The sequence below is a fragment of the Meriones unguiculatus genome, chromosome 10 (assembly GCF_030254825.1).
Source record: "Meriones unguiculatus strain TT.TT164.6M chromosome 10, Bangor_MerUng_6.1, whole genome shotgun sequence".
NCBI lineage: Eukaryota > Metazoa > Chordata > Mammalia > Rodentia > Muridae > Meriones > Meriones unguiculatus.
The window spans coordinates 85,462,518-85,486,393 of record NC_083358.1 but is presented as its reverse complement, the minus strand read 5'-3'; positions in this window follow the sequence as shown (position 1 = coordinate 85,486,393).

The following is a 23,876-nucleotide window of genomic DNA, read 5'->3' as shown; positions in this document are numbered from 1 at the left end:
GGAGAGCAACAGATCAAAAAAATCTGGGACCAGGGGTCTTTTCTGAGACTGATACTCCAACCAAGGAGCATGCAAGGAGATAATCTAGAACCCCTGCACAGATGTAGTCCATGACAGCTCTGTGTCCAAGTGGGTTCTCTAGTAAGGGGAACAAGGACTGTCTCTGACATGAACTCAGTATCTGGTTCTTTGATGACTTCCTCCTGAGTGGGAAGCAGCCTTGCCAGGCCACAGAGGAAGACAATGAAGCCAGTCCTGATGAGACCTGATAGACTAGGGTCAGAGGGAAGGGGAGGAGGACCTCCCCTATCAGTGGACTTGCAGAGAAGCATGGGAAGAAATGAGGGAGGGAGCATGAGATTGGGAGGGAATGAGGGAGGGGGCTACAGCTGGGATATAAAATGAATAAACTGTAATTAATATTAAAATGAAAATTAAAAAAGTTAAAAAAATAGATCTAGCTTTACTACTCCTAGGCATATACACAAAAGATGTCCCACCATTCAATAAGGACTTTTGCTCAACTATATTCATAGCAGCTTTATTTGTAATATTCCGAATATGGAAACAACCTAGACATCCCTCAGTGGAGAAATGGATACAGAAATTGTGGTACATTTACACAGTGGAATACTACTCAGCAATTAAACACAAGGAAATCATGAAATTTGCAGGCAAATGGATGGAACTAAAAAAGATCATCCTGAGTAAGGTATCCCAGAAGCAGAAAGACACACATGGCATATACTTACTTATAAGTAGGTGTTAGCCATATAATGTGGGATAAACATACTAAAATCTATAGTACTAAAAAAGCTAAACAACAAAGAGGACCGTAGGGAAGAGGTTTAATCCTCATTCAGAAGGACAAGCAGGATAAACATCAGAAGTAGGAGATGACAGGGAACATGATAGGAACCTTCCACAGAGGGCTTCTAAAAGACAACCCAGCAGGGTATCAAAGCAGATGCTGAGACTCATAGTCAAACTTTGGGCAGGGAGTCTTATGGAAGAAAGGGGGGGGGAATAGAAAGAACTGGAGGGGACAGGAGCTCCACAAGGAGACCAACAGAGCTAAAAACTCTGGGCCCGGGGGGGGGGGGGTGTTGTCTACAGAGACTAATGAATCAACTAAGAACCATGCTTGGAGAGGATCTAGACCTCCTATTCAGATGTAGCCCATGAGCAGCTCAGTCTTCATGGGAGTTAACTTGTAAGAGGAGCAAGCTGTCACTGGCATGAACCTGGTTACCAGCTCTTTGAGCAGCTTTCCCTGGTGAAGTGGCCTTACTTGGCCACAAAGAAAGAGGATCCAGACAATCTTAATGAGACCTGATAGGCTTGTATCAGATACTAGGGGAGGAGGACCCCCCACAATTATCAGTGGACTAGGGGAGGTACATGGGGTGGTGGGGAAGAAGGTATAGTGGGACCAGGAGGAAATGAGTGAGGGGGCTACAGCTGGGAAACAAAGTGAATAAATTGTAAATAATAATAATACTGAAAAAAATAAAATACATATTAGTTTATTTTTCTTAGCAATTTCAATATATACATTTAGCATCATAGTATAGCAGACTGGCAATGCGGGCTTATTAAAGATATTTTTATTTTTACATATTGGAGGTTTATTAGCATATGTATATGTTTAAATTTTGGAATTTTAGATGACAAGCTCTTGCTACATAGCACAGGCTTTTCTTGAACTCATAATCTTCTTCATCAGCCTCTCAAATACGTACATAAGCATAACATAAGCATATATGTTAGCATAAGCATGTTCTTACAGTATATAGTATATGCTTTTCCTTAGTAAATGTACCTATCCTGAAAAAAACAGTGCACTTCACAATTCCAAAAGTGGGCTGGATGTGATGGCTTATGAAGGTAATCTCAGCACTCAGGACGCTGAGGCTGGAGGATTGCCAAAAATTTGAGGTCAGACTGAGTTTCCTATGCAGAGTGATACCTTGTCATAACAAAGATAAAAACAAACCATCACACACAACAGAAATAGTCCCCTAAATTCCAAAAGGAATCAGCAACTTTAACGTATGCATAAAATTAGAGAAACCTGAGATTGTGTTTTGAAGATGAAGTTGGGTTTGCTCATTAGCTTTCAGCTAAACTGAATTTTAAAAATTTTGAAAGTGTATTTAAGCCTGTGGATTAATATGTTGGCTTTTTAAAAATAAACAGAACTTATGTAAACATGAATTCTTGATTTAGAAATTCAGTTAAAGGTGCCAGTGGCTTTGGTAGGAATATTTGTGTTTAATTTGCATAATATGGTCAATTATATACTTTGCATATTCTGTCATTTAATGTGTGGATGACCCGGGGCCAATATCGCTAAGCTTTCTGCATTTCTGAAGTTATGTGGATGATGGTAATATCCGTCCTACTTCTCCATAATGTAAAACACTAAATAAAGGTCAACACTGTTACCAATTAAAATGTCTGCACCGGGGCTGTTCCTTCACCTGGCGGAGCATGAGCCGACTATGATGTCTTTCTTACCTCAAGAGAATTCGAAAGAGGCATAATGCCATTTCCCTCATAACTACAAGTGACGACCATCAAATAAAACCACCGATCAAACATCGAGACAGGGCACACATGCAAAAGCTCTTCGGTAACAAATGTACAGGCATGCCCACTTCTTCTGTCATGATAGCTGCTGTGCTCGTCTCCCTTTGTGGCATTATTATTGTTTTTTTTTCTTTTTGACACCCAAGTTTTCAAGTTATCCTTACTCATTTAAAAACGCTTTATTGACTCTAGCCTTCGAAAATAAAGCTTGTGTTGAGGAGAACGGGTGGGAGGGGGGGAGGAAAAAATTATACGTATTCAACAAGTAGAAAATGAATAGAAGATGGTATGTCTGTTGCAGCCATGCATGCAGAAGTTCCAGGAGCTTCGTAATGATTGAAAACCAGACATGCATACTAATATTTCAAGTCTAAAACTATAGTTTAAAAATTAGCGTAACAGTCCTTAGTCCTGAGTGGGGTTTCCCTAGATTGTACAAATATGGATATAGACAAATCTCTTCTTTTCTACCTATTACTGTAAAAAGGGTTAGCAATGTGTTTTGTTACTTGTATCATTAGAAAAGAAAACTTTCCCAGAACTACCAGTTATAGACAGGATCTGAGATGACCTCCAATGACTGTTCTCTGCCTGGTACGCATTGCTTTTTACAGCCCTCTCTTCTAGGTTCAGCTGGACTCAATGACTGGCTAATAATGAACAGAATATGGTAAAAAAAAAAAAAATCAGGTCCTAGCCCCAAGGTTAGATTGGAAAATAATTAGTATTCTGATTCTGTCTTGGGCAATTCACTTTCCTTCTCTACTCTCTGATGACATCCAGCTGCCACCATCTCAGAAGCTGTCCTCTGGATAGAGCACATGACAAGAAACTGATGTCTCTGTGTCACAGCCATCAAGGACCCAACGTCTAACTGTACCCACAGGAAGGAGTTTGAAAGTCCTTTTCTGCTGGAGTCCGGAGGTGCCTGCTGTCCTTGTCAGCACTTTGTTTTAGTCTGGTGAGAGACTCTGAACTAATAAAACAAACACCTTGGTTATGCCTGGGATCCTGACCCAGAAAAACTGTGATACAGCTAACCACGTATCAGTGGAAATCATTGAATTTTGAAGTAAGAGAGAGCAAGAGAGAGAGAGAGAGATTGCAAGTGTTTGTACATGGGAATACAAAGACTACCTGCAGTTTAGTCCTCAAGAAAGCCATCTACCCCCTTTGACAAGACTGTCTGTCGTTAGCCTAGGGCTCACCAGTTAGGGTAGATGGGCTGGCAAATGAACTGCAGGGACCTTCTTGTGTCTGTCACTAGTGCTGAGATTATAGGCACATACCAACACTCTTGGAACTTAATAGGAGTCCTGGGGATTGAACTCAGATTCTTGTGCCTATGAGACAAGCACTTTACCAAACATGCTCCCTCCCTTGATCCTGAAAATACTTGCTAGGCAGCCTTATTTTTCCCAAACAGCCCTTTTTAACAATGAACTCTAAGGTCTATGTAAGTGTACAGATTTCATCTCTTCAATGTGCATCTGACTTTTATTCTTAGAGGAATAAATCCTACTTCCAGCTTTTTAGTGTATCATAGTTTTGTGAGCATAAACTCTAGAACCAAACATGAAGGAAGCACATGCGTTCCCTCAAAGATCTGGTAGTCTGTCAGAGCCAGATCAGATAGCAATGGACAAGTTGGTGATAAATGGATAAAAATGAAAAACATTGATAATGGCCTAAATAATGTACAATGGGGGCACAGTGGAGACACAAGCTTTCCCACGGTAAATTAGAAAATAATCCCCAAAGAGTTAATATGACTGTGTCAGTTTTTGCAAGAGGGCACTAACATGAAGGGTGAGGGATAGATCTTGATTTGATGCTACCTTCAGGTAGTATTTTATATAAACAAAGACAGAACCTTTTTTGTGAAGGCCATGTTGGGAAGCAAGCATGGCTGTGCTGTGTAGTAATTTCCTCAGAATGGAAATGCTCCCTCCTGGAGGGAGTAGAGGGACAGGAGACTGGAGAACCTTAGGAAACTCACAAGGCTAAGTCGGAAAATTGCAAGATTCACCAGGCCCCTCCCCAAGATAATGAGAGCAACAGATAACTGAGAAAGCTCTCTTCTGTGAGTTGCTTCCAAGTTGTGTGGAGAGAACCAGAAATGCACCTCACTGATAGAATCTCTGAATTATCCATGCTCCTCCATCTAACCATGCATGCATTCTTTTGAGCATAATCTCAATAAACTCATTGTTTCAGCAAGCTAGATTTTGGTAGGGTTGTATCTTTGTTCTGTGGCCAGCGCTATGTCTGGGATATATAGATGTTTGTTTGTTTCCCCAGAAAAAGTTACCCAATATATGCCATGCCAGAATTTAGAGTACATATTAATGGTGGAAAATGTTTCTGCTTGAGCAAAGAGCCAAATAATGAAAAGAATTAAAAGTCAAATAAAGGAATTAAGATATTCTATTGTTGGTATTAAAACATCATTACATCTCTTAACCGTAGGAGTAAACTAATTTATGCCATATAAAACTAACTCTGGCATAGAGGGAAGAATTGGTTTTGGTGCCAAATGAGACTAGTTAGGAGGCAATTAAAATAATCCACCATGATAATAGCTGCTATTGTTTTAAAACCCTCTGTAGAAACTAGTATATTCATTTAATCTTAACAATTATCTCTCCTAACAGAGATGATTCTATTTCACTTATTAGGAAATGGAGGCTCAAATAAGTTCAATGACCTTCAATATATTACAGCAACAACAAAATGCTAATTTGGAGAGCTATAAAGGGAGAAAATCAAATATAAATTTTAGAACTGAAAAATATAACAAAAGTTCATATATGTCAACAATATTACAGTGAGAAGAATGATGTTAACAGAAAAAAAAAAACAGCCAGTAAATTTAGAAATAAAATAGTGGAAACTATTTGCTTTTCAAATTAAATTCCAGAAATTAAGAGTCAATTAAAAGATTTTCAGAGACACGTGAGGTAATTTCAGGAAATAAAACATGTAACTGGAGTCCCAAAATATGATCAGAAATAAAATTAAATTAAAAAATATAGTAGGAAGGAAATGTCCTAAAGTTCCCCAAATTTGAGGTTTAAAAAGCTTAAAGGATACAAAGCAGAAAGAAAACTTCATATAGATGCATTATAATAAAATTGCTGCGAATACAATATAAAATGGAAAGTGGAAACCCATGAAAATGGAATGTGTACAGGAAGAAATATTATCCATGAATCATCAGCAATCATTCAGGGCAGCAATTAGTGAGGTGACATTTGTTATAAGTTAATGAAGCTCCTGAGAAAGAAGTTCCTTATCCATAATTATTCTTGGAGTATATAGGCTGAGTGTTACACTGGCCATCTTATCATGAAGTGTGTGTGTGTGTGTGTGTGTGTGTGTGTGTGTGTGTGTGTGTTGGGGTGTGTATTCACAGGTTGGCTCCCTGTGAATGAAATACTGAAAAGGAAGAGTAGAAAATAGTACTCCTTTCTAGACATGATATTTGAGTGGCTAATTCACAGTACTCATTTTTTTGAGAGTGTGTATTTTCTCTTTAGTATAAATAATTTTGAGCTGCCTTTCTGGAGGCTGCAACAAAATGAGAGCTGATTCCGAAGGAAAGACATCCTTCCTTCCTGAAATTTCTCAGGAAGCATCAGCTGCTTGTGATTCTTGGCACTCATCACATTGTATTCTATTTTTAAAACAAAATATGGTTGAATTGAGGGTGGATTTGATCTAAGTTTCTTAGTATCTAAGAACACGATCTGCACATAGTGAGCCAAATCCACCTAGCCTGTGGTGATGGACTCTGTCAGTCCTGGTGGTGAGTCCTATGGTCGCTGGAGATAAACTCTTGGAGAGACTATTGTATATCTGTTCCCCTCTACACCTTGTTTTCTTTTGAGGCTTCCCTAGAATGAATAAGCTTCTTCTGCCACAGGTTTATGCCATGACATGCAACTTCAGCATAGGCCCAAAGCAACAGAATCAACCACTTAAAGGCTGATATGTCCAAAACGAAGAGCCAAAGTAAGCCTTTCCTACTCATAAGTTTATTTGTGTCGTCTATTTATGACTGTATCAGAAAGCTGTACAATATGTCCTTTTGATTAGATAATTTGAGGGAACTAACTAACTTTAACTGACCAGCTAAAATTACTTTGGTTGAAAGGAAGAGCGACTTCAACTCAAAAGGACTTGCTGGTTGTAGAGAATTTATTGGTTTATGTCATTGAAAAGAAAATTTCCATTGGGAAGGTACTGAGTAACTTGTGAGGCCTCCTCTTAACAATGAAAGGATGTTAGTAATTAGCCTATAGATTCTATACACTGAACGGAAATGTAAGGGCAAGGAATCCTCTACATATTATATTTCCATGGGTACATTGCACGTACATGTAATGTTACAAAGTCATAACTGTTACTTCAAGAAAAAATATGCAATGGTGGCTGGTAAAGGAATAATGTTTTCTGTGTTTGTGAATCACGAAACTTTGAGGATCATAAAGATCATAAACGTTATCGTATCTCCAGTGCAAAATATAAATAGCTCAGTGTTCATTCAAAGCAGAAAAAATAACAGGTAGCTGCTGGAATTGGTGAAACCTGTCACGATAGACAAACACTTGAGTACGACAGCATTAAAGCACGAGCTGAAGAAGGGGTTGCAGGGAGTTGCCTTGGGATTTAGGATATACTACAGTGGGTGAAGAGAGGGCATCTTCTCTACTAAAATAAGTTGTCCATCATTGAGAGAAATGAAGCAAAACATTGTAAACATTAAAGTCAACTCAAAGCATTTGGAAGTTTTAGTGAAGCCTAAGACATACTTCAAAGAATTGTTTTGACAAAGAATCTTAATCTCAGATGCTTCTTTGGATGTGCACAGCTCTCTTAACCTGCTTCACACAGATTCACATGCCTCCTCTGGTGCCTTCCATTGTCTGCTGGTGACTCCTCTCTGAGCTCAGCATATGGACCCTGTCCTTGACTCTGCTCACACACACTCCACACACACTCAGCTTCTGTACTTCCTTGTTCTGATGTCCAAAGGTTACAGCTGAGGGCTCTCAGAAGTCATGTGTAACCATCTTTACCATATGCAAGTTATGCTCAGTTACTTATCAACAAATAGTGCAGTATCAAGAAGAAAACCTACTTTAGACCAGCAGTTCTTAATCTGTGGGCCACATTCACCCAAGACCACCAGAAAACACAATTCATAGCAGTAACAACATTACAGCTATAAAGTATCAACAAAGCAATTACATGATTGGGGGTCACCACAACAAGAGGAACAGCATTAGGAAGGGTCACGGCATTAGGAAGGTTGAGAAGCACTGGCTTAGACCTTCCTGACAATCTCTATTTTTTTTTTTTTTTTTTTGTTAAAGTCTTTATGATGTCATCGGTGGAAAAGGGAGATAAATGGCCTTCTTGAATCTATTTCACTGTTTACAGAGAAACAAATGTTAATTATCATGATGCCTTATACTTTCCTCCGGTAAACCAATGGCATAGTTTTCTTTATGCTGGGTCAAGGACAATAACTATACCTTCTTAAGTTCTATGCTCTACTAGGCCAAAACAAAAGGCTAAAGCTTCTAACAAATGTGTTTTCATTACACAAATCTAAACATGCTTGCTTCCTAGCTAGACGTTAAATCTCCCATGTCTATTAAGATTATAGACGCTTACAATGTTATATAGAAGTATATGACACACAACACAGATATTTACAGCAAGCTAAACTATTTGTTGCAATGCTTATTTCTAAATGAATTACATTGTGGGGAATGGCTAAGCAGAAAACTAAGAAATAGGGTCAGGTTCCTTCTGTGAGATCCCCCCTTGGAAAAATTACCCAAACACAATAATGCCACGTTATTGACTTAAGCACAGTTCCCAGTGACATGGCATAGCTGACCTGTAATTTTTATCCTCTATGATGCCAGCCCTAATAAAATGACACTTGTGAATGTAAATTAAGCTCGCAAAGGGGACAGATTGCATGATTCTGCTTTCTCTCAGATGCCTGTAGGCCATCACAGGTTCCATATGTGAAGTAATTATGTTCACTGAAGGAAAGAATAAATGCTGTCAAGTTGTGTACCGAGAGAGAAAGCAGCTATTATATTTCAGCAGTTGCTAGAGCATTGCCCCCAGACAGTAGCAAGATGTATAAGAAAATAAAAATGATGCTATATATTACACATCTGCCTTTACATTTGTACCTCCCTTCACATGTATATTATACAAAGGCAATAACTTACCAATGGGTGTTTCAGCTGTCTTCTTTGGCATGTTTTCCGTGGATCCATTTTGGAATGTGTGGCATGATAGTTACTGAAGGAAATATATAAATATTTGCTTCTTAGTTCTGTTCCCTCTGTTGAGCGGAGACGTAAGACATCTGGGAGACCTCTGATATTTAGTCTTGGCTTTTTCCTTGAATTATTCCTCGTATGAAGACCTATCCATGTCCACAGCTGCTTTCTTTATGCCTGATGTGAGTGGATGGGGAGCCTTTCTTTATTTTAAAAATGGCCTTATCAACTGAGAACGTGCCCTGCTTTTAAATGAACTCACAGGTTGGATCACAGGCAGCAATAATGCGGTATATGCGGTGCACTGTGTAATAGATTAATTCTCACTCTTAAACGTAGTATCTCAAGTAAAGAAGAAAATAACAATGCTTTAAAAGTTGTGTTGTTGTCAGCCTAGACCTCATGGTACTTCTCGGGGATGTTCTGTCCTTGCTTATTGAAAGTAGTTTTGAGGCACCTAAAGCCTGCATTAGGGCTTAGGCAATGAGCAGGAGGAATGTTTTCATTTGCCTCTTCTACTCACCCTCTGAGGAAGGAAGGTAACCTTTGATATTGGGATTGATCTCTTGCTGTTCTGCTGAGTGTCTCTTGAGGAACCTGTTGTACTTTACTGATTCTTTGATTGACAAAATAGGCTCAAAAAGGGGCTCTGAAACCAAACTAAAGGGCCTTGCGCACCAGCCTTCTTCACTGACAACAAAGCAAAACAAACTCTAGGAAAATCTTTAGAATCCTACGTTGGGTATTAAGATAAAAATATCAAAATCAATCCGCATACACATAATGGTGTTAAGTGAGAAGTGGATAGAATTGTTTACTTTTTACAAAGGAATTCTCATTAAATTAAGTAAGTGTTTCAGAGTAGATGACAAAATGTACTGTGGAATCTCAAACTCAAATCAAAGTAGATTTTGATGTAGAAACATCATTTAAGAAACCAGATTTTCAGAGGCCCTCTGTGGTATGCTCCTGTCTTGTTCCCTGTTTTCTCCATCTTCCAAGGTCTATCCCATGTGCTTTTCTGAAGGAGGATTGAGCATCTATGGGCAGAGTGCAGGGAATCTTATGAAGAAGGAGAAGGTAGAAAGACCTGGAGGGGACAGGAGCTCCACAAGGAGAGCAACAGAACCCAAAAATCTGGGCCCATGGATATTTTCTGAGATTGATTCTCCAATCAAGGACCATTCATGGAGGTAACCTAGAACCCCTGCACAGTTGTAGTACAAGGCAGCTCAGTGTCCAAGTGGGTTCCCCAGTAAGGGGAATGGGAGCTGTCTCTGAAATGAACTCAGTGGCTGGCTCTTTGATCACCTACCCATGGGCAGGGGAGGGCAGCCTTACCAGGCCACAGAGAAAGACAATGCAGCCAGTCCTTATGAGACCTGATAGGCTAGGGTCAGATGGAAGGGAAGGAGATCCTCTTCTATCAGTGTACTAGAGGAAAGGGCATGGAAAGAGATGAAGGAGGGAGGATGGAATTGGGAGGGAATGAGGGAGGGGGCTACAGCTGGGATGCAAAGTGAATAAATTGTGATAATTTTTTTAAAAGAAAACAGATTTTATTAGTTTTCAAGTTTATTATATTAAACTGGTTCCAAGTGACTTATATTATATCCATAGACTAAGGAATCACTCAGCCCTCATTGCAGAACCTTCTATTTGTAGTAGATTGTGATTAACACAGATACCCACAACTGACAAATGTACAGAGAATAAGATCTCATGGAATGCTCAGCCCTAAATGGAACATCTGTGCTGTAGACAGGGAGAAAATCTAAAAGCCAGCAGCTCTAAATAAGCACACAGAAACTGTCCCTTGGACACAACTCATAGGGCTTACAACAGCTTGCATAAGCTCCTGTGCAAACTTAAGCCAGATCAAATACCAGCATAAAGAAAGGAGGTGGAAATAATTTCCTACCCCTAACCAAAAAGAGCTATCAGCAATTCTTCGTTGCTGGGAAAGGAAGGGTAGGTTTTCTTCAGACTTACCGATTGTACCTGGCCGATTGTACTTTGACCATGCTCCCGTGGAAAGCAACACAGCTATGAATATGCCAGCAGCACAAACTGGTGGGTGGGAAAAAAGACATAAAGTTGAGTGTATTGGGAAGGGAACTGACTCTGGGGGGAGTTTGTCGAGGGGGTAAATAGGATCAAACTCGTGTGCTATTCTCAAAGAACTAATAAAAATAAAGCCTACTACATTCAATGTGAAAACCTTCATTCCCTGAGAACAGGATTTATGCCCTCACCATTGACTGCCAGGAGTCCTGTATAAAGGTTCAAGCAAAATGAGCATCAGAAGTATTTGTCCTGTGATAATAGATTTTCCTCTTTTTTTGAGAGAGAGAAAGAAGGGGGGGTGAGAAAGAGACATATACACATACAAACATGCATGCATACATAAACACACACACACACACAGAGAGAGAGAGAGAGAGAGAGAGAGAGAGAGAGAACAAAACTCAGTTCTCTCTCCAAAGTTTCAAAGTCTAAGGACAGTATAGACTACTATTCTTTTTCAATGTATCTTCCCCAGGGCTTTCTCCATCCTTCAGCACTGGATCCTCCAAAGGATGTCTAGAAGCCTTTCCAAATCTCAAAAACTTTCAGGAAACTCAGGGAATAAAAATTTGGAGCACATCATATTTTTAAAACCATATTGCATTAGTGACCCCTAATATGATAATAACACCTTGCGTTTGTCCTTCTTTGGTTGTTAATAATAGATGCTGAAGTCCATTAGGAAGAATTTGGAGAAGTCTGAACTACTGTTTAAACATCTAGTCAACTGCTCTCTGGGTTCTTTCAGGATATAACCGAACAAAGCTATCATGCTGGCATGTATGAAGAACAGGCAAAGGATGGTATTAAAGTAGAATGTATTTCTCAGGTCATCAAATGCCATATTTCACTTTCCAAGACTTAAAGGGACTCTATGAGTCCTTTCCATTTGTGTCTGTTAACTATCTAGATGTGTCTTGTATCCCTCTGGAAGGCCCAACTGAACAAAGGATGGTATGGTTAACTTATATAGGGTTTTAGATAGGTTATGTGCACATATTAAATTCATATTGTCTTATTTTTGTTGATTTCTTGTTTTTTTTAAAGTTTGAAAGTATTCATTGAATACAGATTCTTGATTCTCTTTTTTTACTTATTGGTTGTTCGCCTAATTTAATTTAATTTATTATTTTATTTTTAAGATAGAATCTAACAATCATAGTAACCTTAATAATCTAGGCTGGCTTTAATCTTCATTGTTTGATTTTGGTGAGTTATTCTTCATTGTATTCGTACTTCAAGATTAGACATTGCAAGTGATAATAATTTATAAAAAAATTATCCACCAATTAAAAGAATGCAGAATAAAACAACAGAGGGAAACAGATTGACCTGTTCTCAAGAAATAAGTTGTGTTCTCACAGCAATTTTTTCTGTACAATTAGTCAACACAATTCTTCTTTGATTAAGAAAGTTGTCACTGGCTAAAACTGTCCTGAGGAAGAAAGAGTTTTAATAGTTTGGTTGTTTTCTTGATTGGTCGGGTTTTATTATCTAGTCTGTTTTTATTGTTGTTGTTGTTTGTTGTTCGTAATGTTTTCAAAATTCTTGCATGGATCTCAAAGAACAAAGGAATTAGTCTAGGAATGGTATCTCTTCTCAGTGTCTGACCTGCTTTTAACAGATTCATTAAGAGAGAATTCGTATAACAGGCAGCTCTTCTATGTGAGGTAAACTCAATGGGCTGGGGAGAGACCCACTCACTGCCCAACCACTTGCCATGCTGAACATGACACCTACATGCAAAGCTGACCCACACTTACCATCCCAAGACTGGAGCTGCGGAGACAGACAGACCCTGGGACTGGTTACCCAGCCAGCATACACTATTTGGTTAAAAAAAAAAAGGTAGATGGTGGCTGATGGACAATAACAAAACAGATTGACTTCTGGCCTTCATGCACACCTCTCCCCCAGGAATGAGCTGCTTGCACACATGCTCACACACTTACACACAATGTGAAAACTTCAGAAGAAAAGAATTGAGTATATTAGAGTTGTATAAGCACAATCAATTTCAGAACATTTTCATCGTTCTAAAATAATACCCTATCTTTATTAGACTAATCCTTTTCTTGCAACAGTCTCTAGAAGCTACTGATCTACTTCTAATCCAGTGGATTAAGCCTACCAGTCCTGTCTACCTCACAATCAATGGACTCATACGTGAATCCATGTGGAAAAAAATAAAAATAAAAACCTCCTACAATGTATTACTGTTTGATCCACTTATTTCACCTTAGCATGCAAGTTTAGAGATTTGTCATTGTATCTGTTCTTCACTTTCATGAAAACTAACATCTCATTATAAGGATGCCACATTTTACTTCTCCATTCTATTTACATACATTTAGTTCTTACCACTTTTTGGCTAATTTGAATTATGCTACCAGAAATATATGGTTACTACTTTTACTTGGATGTCCATTCCATTTTCATTTCTCTTCAAATTGCTGAGTCACATGATTGCTATGACATTTGAAACAACTACTAAACAGTGTCAAACATTATTGAAAAAAAAAAAGCCCATCCTTAGAATCAATGACTAAGGTTTCTGAATTCACAGGGTCAAGCCAGCTTTTCCTTTATTTTGGTTACAGAACTTGAATGCCTGTGAAGTAATATGCCATTTTCATCTGACATGTGTTTTCTCAGCTACCAATTACACTCAGCATCTTCTCTTTCACATGTTTATTGACCGTTTATATACAATCTTGGTAGACATGTCTATTCAAATCTTGCTAATATTTTTAGGTTTTTTTTATATTAGTGTTTTTTTAGTTGTAAACAGAGTTTACATATCCTCGATACTATCCTGTGAGTGTGTGTCTATAAATAATTTGAAAACAGTTTCTCAAGTTAATGCAGACATTGGCTGACTACTCCCACAAGTTCTGTGCCATCATTGGCCCAGAATATCTTGCAGGCAGGGCAGGTTGTAGACGTAGGGTCTTGTGGCTGGGTTATTGGGCAGGTTTCTCTTTTGGTAGTCTGCAGAATACTTTCCTGCACCCAAAGAGACTAGAATGTAGGGGTGAAGGTTCCATGCAGTCACCAGTTCAACCTCCCTACATTTAATGAGCTGTGTGGTTATTTATCCTAGACAAGTGAATCCCACTGTCAGTTTTTGGAGAGCAAACTTCTGTCCTAGCACCAGTCTGCGTTGATTGAGGATCTTCATAAGAACCCCTCGATCAACAACCTGACACAGTGCAACACAGGCCCAACCTTGGAAGCCTTCCCTGGCTACAAAAGATGGCCAGTCCAGACTTCCTATTCTCCGTTCCTAGGAGCCCTCACTTGGGTCACCCTCATAGATTCTAGGAAGTTTCCACTGCACTAGATTTCCACACTGTCTGACATTCCCTGGATGGCCAGGAATAGCCTGGATAGGCCAGACTGGATATCCCAGAGACCTAGAGTAGAAACAAACACGACCGACAATAATAATAATAATAATAATAATAATAATAATAATAATAATTGAAATGATTACTAATGATATCCTGCTATACATATAGATTGATGCCATGTCCAGTTGTCATGAGAGAAGCTACCTCCAGCAGCAGATGGAAATAGATGCAGAGACCCATTATGAGGAGATGGTATCTAAATTTGAGGTCTCTATCACGTCTCTCCCCAGAAAGCTTGGGGAACCCTGTGGAAGAAAAAAATGATTGTAGGAATAAGAGGGGATCCCACCAGATCAACTAAACAGGGCTCACATGAGCTCACAGAGCTGGCAAAAAGCAAGCACAGGGCCTGCATGGGTCTGTACCAGGTCCTCTGTGCATATGTTATGGCTGTTAGCTTGGTGTTTTTGTGTGACTGCGAGGAGTGGGAGTGGGTGTGTCTCTGACTCTTTTGCCTGCTCTTGGAACCTTTTTCCTCCTATAGAGTTGCCTTGTCCATCCTTGCAATGAGGGCTTTTGCCTTGTCTTGTTGCAGCTTGTTTTGTCATGTTTGGTTGCTCTTTTCTGGAGTCCTGCTTCTTTTTGAACAGACACAGATGGGGAGTGGATCTGGGGGAAAGAGGGTGTATGTATTTATGGGTGTTGAGGAGATCTGGGAGATATGGAGAGAGGAGAAAATGGTTGAGATATATGGTGTGAGAGAAAAAAAAACTATTTACAATTAAAAAAATAAAAAATATGACAAAAAGAGAATGATTTCTCAAAGGTTTTGTTTTTGTTTTTATTTTATTGATAATAGAAAGATATTTCTGATGAGTTCCATTGTTTTGTTTTGTCACTTTTGTTTCTGATGTCATATCTTAAAACTCTTTGCTAAACCCAAGCTCAGAAAGATGTACTTGGAAACTCTTTTCACGTAAAGATATGGTTTGCAATACTGGTTAGGCTTGCAATACTGGTATAGGTCATTATAGCAATGTCATGTTGAAATCACATTGACTCTCCTGACACTCAGTTCACCATGACTTTATGTTGAAGCTTACTTTTGAAAGATGGCATCAAAAACATTTACCTTTATTGTTAGCATTCTCTTTCTGCAAAATTTGCACTGAGGCCCATGGCTGCATTAGTCGAATTCACTTTGTCTGGCATGCACATCTGCCAACAACTATAACTCATGGTTTCACATCCTAAGTTTGCTTACCAGGTTGTTGAGGTAACCACAACCACACGATCATTCATCTAGTTAACTAAAAACTCTCCCTTCCTCACGTGACCAGAAAGTGATTTATACTGCACAATACTTGAATCTATTAAGGTGACACTCTTCATTGTGATAGTGGATCCATGCAGACCAAAAGAAGAGAAACTAAGTTTACATTCCACCAATGGCCTGAAAGACTGTCACTGTCTTGGTAGGATGGGTATCTTAGGCCACAGAGTCTTAGAGTCAGTATAGGATCAGCCCTCCTGGACTGGAGTTTTCTCATGTGACTTCTGCTGATGTCTGGTAAATCACTCAATGGGCAAATGATCTTTGGAACAGAAACATGAAGGTGTTCTTGTTGGTATTATTATCATTACTATAATTATTATTACTATTATTATTGGGCAGCTGGAAAACTTGAATACCTAACTGTAAACCTCCAACAATGCAGTGCTGGTGCAGGTCGTCATAGAGAACCAGTGGCCATGGGAGGAGCATAGAATGTCTGTCACATATCTTCAGTGTGAATTTTTTTCTTTACGATTTTGGGGAGAGCATGATTCTGGATGAGGTTTCAGGGTTCTGTAAGTGTCCCTTAGTTATCCATGTGAGAAAATGGGTTCCATCCATCATCTACTTCCTCAGACTTAACAAACATTTAGAGTTTGGGATTTCGGAAGGAATTCCCCAAATTCTCAGATCCATTCCCATCCCCAGCCTCATTTATAATAACAGTATCAATTGCTCTCCCACATATGGTTCATAAGAAAACATCCTATCATTCAATTTTATGAGTTTTCTCTTGCTGGGTGAGAAATTAACATAAACACAGTGGCACAAAGCATGCTCATATATCAACTCACAGTCTCTATGGGTCTCATGTCCAGGCATGATTTAGGTAGGTTCTCCTCATCACAGATTTGCCAGCCTACCATACACATGTCATTGATGGCTGTGTTCCAGCCCAAATCCTTCATTTCATTCGTGTTCAGTTTGTTGCTGATAGAATTGATATTCTTGCAGCAATTCAACTCATCCTGACTTTTTTTAATTTTTAATTTTTTATATTAATCACAGGTTATTTACTTTGTATCCCAGCCATAGCCCCCTCTCTCATTCCCTCCCAACCCCACCCTCCCTCCCTCGTCTTCTCTCTGCCCCTTTCCAAGTCCACTAACAGGGGAGGACCTCCTCCCCCTCCATCTGACCCTAGCTTATCAAGTCTCCTCAGGACTGGCTGCAATGTCCTCTTCTGTGGCCTAGCCAGGCTGCTCTTCCCTCGTGGGAGGGGAGTGGAAAGGTACACTATTGAGTTCATGTCAGAAATAGTCCCTGTTCCCCTTATTAAAGAACCCATTTGGACAATGAGCTACCATGGGCTACATCTGAGCAGAGGTTCTAGGTTATATCCATACATGGTCCTTGGTTGGAGGAACAGTCTCGTGAAAGACTCCTGTGACCTGGTATATTTGGTCCTTGTGGCGCTCCTGTACTCTCCAGGTCTTACAAACACCCCCTTCTTTCATATGATTCCCTGCACTCCGCAGATGGTTTGGTTATATGAGTCTTATTATCTGCTTTGGTACACTGCTAGGTAGAGTATTTCAGAGGCCTTCTGTGGTAGGCTCCTGTCCTGTTTCTTGTGTTCTCCTACATCCAATATCTATCCCATTTGTCTTTCTAAGTGAGGATTTGTCATCTTACCCCGAGTCCTCTTTCTTGTTTATCTTCTTTAGGTGTATAGATTTCAGTATAGAGACCTATAACTTAGGATAAATATACTGAAATCCATCTTGACTTTTAGAAGACTGAATTAGTCTAGATAGGATATGACTTTAAGAGAGGCTAAGTCCCTCCCTTAGGTACTTTCAGCCTACCCATGTATACCTAGGATAACTTCCTTTTAGATTCACTCCAAATCAAAATCTTTGTATCACCAAATGTCTAAAATTTCCTTTCACCTTTGCCATAATATATTGGCTAGGAAGAAATCCCAATTTCTTCTTGCATCCAAGGTACACTATGTATCTATTGGGGTCATTTTGGATATCTACTTCATCATTCCAAAACCAATTTCATAGTTTTGCTTGTTTTGTTTCTTTTTCTTTACATTTCAGTTGATCGGCGTGAATATCAATTATGGCAACTCTTTAGAACCACATCTACTGGGAAACAAAGCCTCTTACTGATTTGAACCACTGCTGGTGTAAGAAACTCTGCTAAAACCTGATTTAATTTAAGAGCTGAAGACAGTGAGGCATATTCTTGACTCAACTGTCAAGTTACAAAGGAAAGACAAGAGAGAATATCATAGCAAATTTTTATTTAACTTTTTATTGATTCCTTGTGAATTTTACATCATGCACCCCAATCTCACTCATCTCCTAGTCCCTTTGTCCCACCTTCCACCCTTGCAACTTCCTCCCCAAAAGAAAATTTGAAAATCTTGCTGTGGAACTTGTGGTGTGTCACAGTGTGTCCCCAGTAAACCCTTTCATCTACATTTCTTTACTTGTGAATGTTCATTTCAACGAGCCATTAGTCTGGTTTGAGGTCTCCGGCTTCTGCTACATTATCAATATTGGATCCTCACTGGGACTTTTCTCGGATATCCTGTTATTACCCTATGTCATGGAGACCCTGCAGCTTTGGATTTGTAGGACTGGCCTCTCCGTGTGGTCCAGCAGTTCATAGATAAGGTAGACTTTGGGGTAGGCCAACTCAAAGCCTTGGATCTGTGCCTGGGTGGTAGCTGAGCTTGTCAGTGTGCTGGCTTTCCCACACCCACACCACAGTGCTAGGTTTCCAGCCCTGACCCAGGCTAACTCACCCAATGCCACAGCTGATAAGGGGCAGAGCAAGCTCCCCTGCTCCCATTCCCTTGGGATCAGCTCACCCACTGCCCACACCAGCAGGGCCAGCTCTATTCTGCTGCCCAGATGAGGCGCAGAGCCTGCTCTCCTGAGTACTGTAGCAGGTGAGGGGCAGGGACAGCTCTCTTGTTCTCATGCCTTCAAGGTTGGCTCACCGGCCACCCCTGCAACGAGGGCCAGCTACTCTGTTCTGTCCAGGTGAGGGGCAGGGACAGCTCTCCCACTTTCATGACCCCAGGGCCAGTTCTTCCACCTGCCACAGGTGGCAAGAAACGAGGTGAGGAGGGCATCTCTCCCTTGCCTGCCTTACCACATGGCAGACAAGTTGCAGGGCCAGCTCTCCCATGTTCAGGCCCTTGGGGACTGCTCACTGGCAACTACTGCAACCAGGGTCAGCTTTCCTATGCTTCCTGGGTAGGGCGTGGGAACCACTCTCCTCAGTACTGCAGCTGGCAAGGGGCAGAACCAGCTCTTCTGTTCTCATGTCTTCAGGGCCAGCTTTTCCATTACGCCCAGGCAAGGAGTGTGCCTAGCCCTGCATAGCCCACAAACATTAATATGGCCTCAGGTGGCAGCCCAGGACATTGCCTGGCCTTTGGTGGTAACAGAACCCCACGGCTTTAGGAGTATGGATCCACACATGACCTTGGTGGCAGGCCAGGCCAGGACCTCACCATGGCCTTAAGTGACCAACAGGCTGCCTACCCTCCAGTCTCAAGTTCTGCCTCTCTTCATTGTGCTCACATCCTTTTTCTTCTCTCTCCTTCATCACTCCACCACTTACTTCCTCACCCTAGTAGTGCCCAGGACTTCCTGGTGTTTGGGGTCATGTCAGGAGTGCTATGCCCTGCCAGTGCTGTGTGTTACTGGCCACAGTTTGTCTCAGGCATGGTCTGCCTGCCCTAGCTGAATGGCACTAGACTGACCTAGTTTCAGGCTTTTTCCCATAGGAAAAAATCTAAAAAGCACATTGTGACAATTTTTTTTTATTACGGTTATTTGTAAAATAAGAGGACCACAATTAAGATGAGAAGTATTTAAACAGAAAAACAAAAGGCTAAAGTACACTATTAAACAAATGATGACTATATGTAAAAATCATTCAGTTTAAACCTGTTGGTTGTCATAAATCTGCTAAAGAAGCTTGTATCAGGATAAGGGTCCAAGAATTTTTTTTTTTTTTTTTTTTTACTAATTGCTTGTATTTGTTTTATATTTAAGTGGTAAGAAATAATTATAAAGTAAGAATCTTTTCAGTTCTATCCCCAGAACTAGAACTAGACTTTTATTTCAAAATAAACTAAATCCATATGTCCATAAAGTTATTTTGTGTCCAGTGAAGAATAATAAGGCACCATGGCTGTGTGTGTGTCTGTGCATGTGTTCAGGCATGTGTTTATGTGCTCATGTGCACGCTGATGTACCGTTCATACATACACACATGAATTAAGTACAGAGTGAGAGAAAAAGACACATTGATGTTCCTTCAGTGGTATCTGATTTCCGAAAGCAAAAAATTTGCTTAGGGAAATTTATCTCAATGGTGATTTTGGTGTTTCTATGTAACGCAAAGCTTGACAAATACAATCCTTGGAATAGTTATGTAATCTGTATCTTCACATTTCTCTGATTTTCTTTTTAAAGAAAGATTTAGAATTGACCTAAGAGAACTCTTATTTTGCTGGAAAGATTAAAAAAAATAATTCATTTTTTCAAGTGCAAAACAATAACAAAATTTAAATAAAATGTCTGCTATGGAAATCCATGTGGTAGATAAAGTATTGGGCTTTAATGTTTAAAAGACTAGAGGCAAGCATCCTATGGAATTTACTGGAAAAAAATGGTTTTAAGTGAAAAGAAGAATACCAGAAAAATCAACACAGTAACAAAAATGGGAAGGAAGAAGATAAGCAGCCATGCTGTAACACATCCTATAGTCAAAGGTACGGGTTCTCTTGCGAAAAGATAATATAGTGAGATTTCAACACGAGTAACTACAACTACCTCACTATATTAACTGACCTTTAAATATGATTGTCCTTCTCATTTGACCAAATGACATTTACCTCATAAAAGAAGCTATTCATTCACTTTAGAAAACCAATATATGAAAATATGCTAAATTGACATTTAGAATTATCTCAAAATACCTTTATGATGACTTATGTTATTTCCATATGATTTGAATTTGAGATTTCAAAATGTATTTTAAATCCATTTACAATATAAACAGATATCAGGTGGCTAGTGGGAACAACTGATGATGATATTAGTATTTTTCTTAACAGTCAAATAATTGCTTTTTTTTTCCCCTCACGCTGAAGGAAGTTGAACGTGGTGCCCTTCTCAAAGGCTTACACCTGTATCTTTGGAGGGGGTGGAGCAGGAGACTGACATTTTATATACCTCAGCATTGGTTTATGATAGGAGAAACAATTTTTTATTTTCTTCGTCGGCCTGACAATTTGGGAGATAGCACAAGTCAAGCAGCAGGGAGTTCCTGGGATGCCGACACTGGATGACCCAGGATCCAAGATGCCTTCTAACTGCACATGAGCACAGCGTCCCTTTTGCTCTCCAGAACTTGCAAATCACACAGAACACATCCAATAGCATAATTTCAGTGAGCTTCATTCCATGGACATAGTTTTTAAGGGGACATGGACATCAAACAGAGCCCAGGAATTTTTACTTTCTTTTTTTAAATTTAATTTTATTTTATTAATTATACTTTATTCACTTTGTATCCCCTCATAAGCCCCTCCACCCTCCCTCCCCTTCTTCACTCATGCCCCTCCCCAAGTCCACTGATAAGGGAGGTCCTCCTTCCTTCTGATCTTAGTCTATCAGATCACATCAGGAGTGGCTGCATTGCCATCTTCAGTGTCCAAGTGGGTTACATAGTAATGGGAAGAGGGACTGCCTCTGACATAATCTGATTGGCCTGCTCTTTGATCACCTCCCCCTGGTAAGGCTGCTCCCCACAGAATTTTTACTTTCTTATCTCATGGAATCAGGAATAGAAATCTAAACTTTGTTACCAAGTGAAGCTCAGCCAGAGGTGGATTTCTGCACTCCTTACTCTTGGAGAAATATATTACATGACTCTTGCATATTAGATGGTAGTAACTGAAATACTCCCAAACACTTTCGGCTGTCAACAAATAATTGAGAGGGGGAAGGGAAAGCAGATAATTAATCCCCAGAATCAAAACTTATGTGATTCTTGAGTTTATCAGCCACTGCACTTTTTTTTTTTTTTTTTTTTTTTTTTTAGTATAACCATGAGGAGTAGTGAACTCTTTCAATGAACTTTGCTAATCAGAAAAGCTCCAAGGATACATGCCCTGTGTAAATGTGCGTTCCACGTGTATATCCTGTGTACATTCATATATAACATCCAATGTATATAAGTGTGCAAACATACATGTATGTATACATTATGTCCTGAGAATATGCATGCGTTTGTGTATGAAATAATGTCTGTTGTTCCCCATGAAAACAATGCCTAATTTTAGACAATTAATGAGCTTGGTTGGGTGATTCAAGCTTCAGGTTTGCATAGGTTCTAATGAGAGCTGCAGACTGGGGAGCATCAGCTGGAAGTCCTGCTTTTCACTTGTGCAAAGGATGGAAGAGAAGCATATGATAGCTTTCGCCTTGAGGTGATTCTCGGCTAGCTTTTCACTTAAGTCAGAGTCTCCTTTCCCCTCAGGGCTTCCTACAGACTTACCTACAGAGGCCTCTTTACAGGAACGGTTATTTTTGGACTTACAAACAATGGCTGAAAAGAGAAGCCTTAGCCAAATCTTTATTTGCAAATGGAAAACTAGAAATTTACTTTGCCTGTTTCCACTCCCTTCTCTTCACCTCTGTTATTTTTTTTTTATTATTTTATAAATAAATTTAGTGGAAGAAGTTGAGTTCCAAGTCGGCCTTCTCTCATACACACTGATCACACCCAGTTGCTCTTAGCTTTCATGCTAACATATTATCCAATTTATGATACATAAATTATGTCTTCCTGCCCTTTTGTTGTGAGTTATTTTGTGAGTTATTTAACATTCAATTGGTACAAATTGGAACCATGGAGTTTCCATGAAAAATAACCATCGCTTCTCCGTGGGCATTGATATTAAATTTAGTCATATTAACAGCATAATAACAACAGGCATAATCAGCATTACTTTGGACAGAGCATTATCCAACAAGACGCCGCGGATTAAACCATTTCTGTAGCACTAAATACCTGTCATTTTACTTCCATCACTTTTCAGTGGGTGGTTGATTGGGATAAGTGGGGAGCTTAGTCTTTTATGGAAATGTCTGTGTTGTTCAAGAAGTGTACCCTAAATGGCTGGCTGAATCCAATGCTCATTTGTCTTTAATATTTGTATAATCCATCCCGCCTCCTGTCTAAGGGTGAGTGTGGTATGGAGAGACACTTAGGATTAGGATGTGCTTTTAAAAGCTTTGGTTGCAAAAAAGATGGATTTACTATTTCTGTTTTGTGTCCTCAGTTGCTTTTCAGTCTCAAAATCCAATAAATAATATAAGAAGATTTATTGGACAATTGCAAATTGGAAGCAACTTTTAGTTGAGTACCCCCCCAATTGGGGGAGGGAATGAAAAATAAAAGAAGAAAACAGCTTAAGGAACATTGTGAGGAAGGGACTTGGCACAAAAAAAAAAATGTTTTCTGAGCACTGGAAGGTATATATGAATTCTCAGTAGTTGAGACAGCATGTACACATGCCCAGAGAGAATAGAATTGTTGAAAACTCCATGAATCAGAGATGAATAATATTTATATAGCTGCAATATTATAAACACTGCTTTAGTAAGGCCTTATCTACAGACAAAAAAAAAGGCTTTCTGTTAAAAAAAGCTGAAGCTAGATTGTGAGAGATGGTTGGAATGGAACTGGAAGGAGGTGGAGGGACATTTGGGAAGGTCAGTATGATTGTTTTTAGGTTTTTAGGATTAAAAGCTACCATTGTGTAATAAGAAATAGGGACTAAAACTTCTCTTTTAAACTGTAAGGTGGACTAGTACAGAAACTGAAAATAATGGGTTGAGTATTTGTTGGGAAGTAGGGAAAGGAAATTTCCATCAGAGCCTCAGGGAAGAGATGATGCCTAAAACAGGTAAATAAAAATATTGGTGGAATTTTCTTTTTAGAGGAGAAAGTGGTGGCTATAAAATTAAATCCAGAAGAACCACATGGGCAGCCCTCCCTGGAGTCTATGGAAGATGAATGGAGTAGGCAGAGCTGAGGCTGGGGCATGATTCCATTTCTCTGTGATGTCTATCCTTGGTTATCCACTTGACAACTGGGTGCACTTCAATTGTGGAATGGCCTATTTCAGGCTGGCCTATAGGTACGTGTGTGGGACATTTGATAATTGATAAT